Consider the following 4590-nt stretch of genomic DNA (forward strand, 5'->3'; position numbering starts at 1 on the left):
TTGGGAAAAAAATTTTCGTGGGCGAGACAGATTTGTCGTTGCACGCTTCATGAGCGACTGCTTCTTTCGCCTCCGGCTCGCCTACCCGCACGTGCCCGGCGTGACGTCACGGCACTGCCACCCACACACACTCACTCCCCCACACTGCATGGACGGAATTTCACCGGATTTGCGCCGAATTTGCTGTATTATCATGACACCCTTACCACGGTACAATGGGTAAAGGAAAGAAACTGCAAGAGGCCAGTAAGAGCGACCCGGAGAAACCAGACTCTAGCCTTGAAGAGTCTGAAGGAGCCAGTGCCAGCATCCCACCTCCCACAAATATTACTACATTGCTTCAGTGGATGATACAGAGGGATGAAAAGAGGGAAGAAGCACATCGGAAGGAGGAGGAAGATCGTTACAAGCGAGAAGAAACCTGACGGAGGAAAGAAGAAGATCCCTACAGGCGAGAAGAGGCCCGTTGGAAGGAAGAGGAAGATCCCTACAGGCGAGAAGAGGCCCGTCGGAAGGAAGAGGAAGATCATTACGGGCGAGAGGAAGCCCGTCGGAAGGATGAGGAAGCTGCCCGTTTTCAGGAGCTGATCCTTCGCTTCACTCCCCAGCAGCCCGTAGATTCAACTGCGAGTTCGCCAGTGAGCCGTTCTGCTGTGTCCAACGCTTCTCACACTCTGCCGACCTCGAAGGCAACAATACAACCTCCGAAAGTATTACAAGCAGATGCGAAACCCCAACATTTCCGGGAATGGAAGCGCAAATGGTCCGATTATGCTGTCATGGTGGATCTCCTCAGTCTGCCATCATCAGAGCAGCACATACAGCTAAGCATGTGTCTTACACCTGAGATGCGACGGGTGCTGGAGCACAAGTTAAACGTGCCCGCAGACCCAACATGCTCAGTAGATGATGTACTGACAAAGCTCGAGGAGCATATAAAAAATACCAGTAATGAGTCGCTGCGACGGAAGGCCTTCTCCAAATGCAAGCAAGCAGATGGCGAGTGCTTTGTTGACTTTTGGATACGGCTGAAAATCTTGTTACAGGAGATAGACCTCTGCAAGGCTCAGGACCATACATGCTGTGAGCAGTGGATGAAACACGGCATACTAATGGGTATATGTGATAAGGAACTTACCCAGAAGCTCATTCAGATGGACTGTTCAGCGACATTGCAAGATGTTTTGGAGAAATGCAGGTCTCATGAATCATCAAAGGCAGCAGCATCTGCCTTGAGGGACACAGCTTCATCACGTGCTGTTTCTCAATATAAAAGAGAGAAAAAGGCTGCCCTGAAGCAGAAGTCTAAGATGAGACCTAGCTCACCTCTACCTAGTAAAGTCTGCAACTGCTGTGGTCATCAACATGAAAAAGGTCTATGCAGAGCCACTACTTCCACATGTCATGCTTGTGGCAAGAAAGGCCATTGGGATTATACTGCAAAGTGTCCTGCCAGGAATGCCAGATGCAAGGTCTGCAATCGGCAGGGACACTTTTATTAATGCTAAGAAGACAAAAGAGGACACAATCCAGAACTTGAAAGTAATAAGTTCTGTATCCCCTTCAGTGTCACATGCCAGGAGTGTCACCTCTACTGCACAACCTAAACCCCAAACTTCCCATAAAGTCTGCGTATCAATTCGGCATAATGATTCATCAGATAGTCTTGCCATCATCCCTGACACAGGTGCAGACACAACTGTCATTGGACTCAAGGATCTTAGTAGTCTTGTGTAGTGTGACGTATTCTCAGATAAAAGAACACACCCGGATTCACGTATGCGAACGGGTGATGGCCATGTTGCCACTTGGTGGTCACTTCCTTTTTTTTAAATGAGCTTACTAACGCCCCACCTCCAGGAGAACGTGCCTTGAGTCTTAGGTTAGAAAGAGTTCGCGGTCCACACCCAACCCCTTTCACGACTGAGATAGGTGGCAACCCCTTCGCCGAGTGGGCGGTGAAGTCGCCACCGGCAGGCAGTTGGCGGGTAACCTCGGTCGTGAAAGGGTGTGAGTGTGGGCTGAGGGAGATTATTGTATTTTATAATTTTGGTGCTTTTTTATATGTTTACTGTGTTGTAAACCCTGTTTGGATTATATTGAACTCGGTCGTGATTCTGTGCACCGTACAACAGACAATAAAGCAGTCGAAGACGAATCCTGGTGTCTCTTTACTCCTGCAGAACTTGGAGGTTAATTTTGCCCGGCTTTCCCCTCATGCCCAATAATTTGCAACTGAGGAATATTCGTCAGCTCCTGTAGCAAGGGTGAGTGGCAGAGCAGCTGCCCACAAACCACTACAGATTGTGGTGGCAAGCATAGGGATAGAGGGTTTGTTTACCTCCCAGCCCACGCCTCTTGTTTTTTTAGTTGGTTTAATAATTATTTTAATTTTTTTTTTTTTTTTTACTTAAATGTGGTCATGTGTCATTTTACTGTTTTAGCAGGTTTTGCTGCCTGTTTTATTTTTTCCCCTATTTTTACCTGAAATGTTTTTACATGTAATTTTATTGTTTTAGCAGGTTTTACTTCCTGTTTTGGTATATTTTCAATTTTACCTTAGATTTAATTCATTTTACTGTTTTAGCAGGTTTTGCTGCCCCTTTAGTTTTTTTCCACTTTTTACTTTAAATGTTTTTCATAGTCTTTGTTTTACCAGGTTTGGCTGCCTGCCTTAATATTTTTTTTTTAGGTTCACTTTAAAATTTTATTTGTTTTATTTTACTTTTATTGTGTTTTAAGTAGATTTTTTTTCATGTTTTATTGTATATCAGGTTTTACCTTTTCAGTTTTGATGCATTTTAGATTTCCTGGCCAGTTCCAAGTTAACATTTTTTTTAACATTGTATTTTTGTAATTCTGCCTTTTACCTTTGTGCACTTTTATTTATTTTTACCAGTGCTCAGGATGTGTGATGTCTGTGGTGTCTACCTATGAACGCTGAAATCTTGCAAAATATAAGTGTGTGTCCGCCAGTGTGTCGCACCCAAAGTGCAGTGATCTTTTTCTGTGTGACGTGGAAGGTTGTGGGTCTGTACCGTATAGACTGCGGTCACGCACCACACTGCCTAACAGATCACAGGTGCTGCCTGCCATGCCCCGCAAGATGTCACAGCCAGGGTCACGACCACCGACCCCAGAGGATGCAGGCCCCCAGGACGAACTACCGTCTGGGCCAGACCCAAGGTTGGCACCAGCTCGGAGTGCTATGGCCTCGGGAGGGGCACTGTCTGATTCTGGGACTGCTGCGGCTGCTGGCCTAGAAATACAGCAAAGGCAACTGGCCCAATTGGAGGCACGGCTTATGGACCGGTTGGGAGTGCAGGTGGGGGACCAGCTGGCCCATATGCAGGCACAGATGCAGATGCAGATGCAGGCACAGATTCAGGCGTTGGCAACTCTCCTGAAAGGCCAACAGCCCACGCCTTCCACTGCCGCCGAGGAGAATTTGCCAGCCACTGATGCTATGCTACCACCTTCTTTGTCGACCATCCAGACCTGCAGTGAGGAAGCTACTGGACAGCAGCCACGTCTGCCTCCATCAGTGCCTGTGGGCCCAAAGCCTCTTGCATTTGTTGGACGCATACCCGACCTCTCCAGTAGACAACCAGCCCATCAGAGATAGGAGAGACGTTACTGGACCTCAGCAGATGGCAACTCCTACACCAGCTGTCGTGTCTGCACCACCACAGCCCACCTTGTCAGGGACTGAAGCTGCGACCCAGCCCCGGCCTCCAGTGCTGCCTCAGCCAACACAGTATGGGCCACCTCCGCAATATACAGCGCCTGTACTACAGCCCCTGGTCTATCAGCACTCGGCACATCCTGCAGCAGCTGATGGCACCCCGGTCTCCTCATGCCAAGTCATGGCCAGTTCAACCATGCGATCGTGCTTGCCCTCGTTCCACACTGACCAGCGGACGTGATGAGGTCCCTGTCTTTTGTGGGGAGACGCCAGCCTCCCAGGGCACCCAGTGGAGTCAGGAGCTGGAGTCCTGGATTTCCAGGATTGAGCTCGCAACCTGGCCTGCCACCTCCGAGGCTTACATCTGCATGGCACGTAGCAAGGTTAGCGGATATGCCTGGTCATTGTTGAACAGCCCAGTGTTTACCAGCATTCAGGACTGGGTGAGTTTCAAGGCTCGGCTCCGAGACCAGTTTCGGGGTGTAGCAACGGCTCAGCACTTCTATGATATGCTTGCCCAAGCAAGGATGGCGGTAGGCCAGGGGCCTCTGGACTTCTTCCGTGCCGTGGAGCTGGCAGTACAACAGGGCTTGCGAGTCTATCCTCAGGACATCGGGAATGCTGAGGGTCTAATGCAGCGCACCTTCCGTGAAGGGTTACCTGGGTGGCTTCAAGGTCAGCTGCTCTGGTACGACTTCTCATCTACCCACAAGATGGCCGAGAAATACCAGTCTGTCTGGGACTCTGTGGTTGGGGCAAGACATACCCTACCAGATGTGTACAGGTTGAGTCTGTGGCCACCCCAGCATGGCACTCGTGACAGGATGGTCCTAGGCCTTCACAACCCAGGGCAGTACTCTGGGGCAAATGCCCCTGGTCTAGAGTTCTAGTTGGGGGGACACCTG

This window comes from Penaeus monodon, chromosome 7 (genome assembly GCF_015228065.2).
Source record: "Penaeus monodon isolate SGIC_2016 chromosome 7, NSTDA_Pmon_1, whole genome shotgun sequence".
Taxonomy (NCBI): Eukaryota; Metazoa; Arthropoda; class Malacostraca; order Decapoda; family Penaeidae; genus Penaeus; species Penaeus monodon.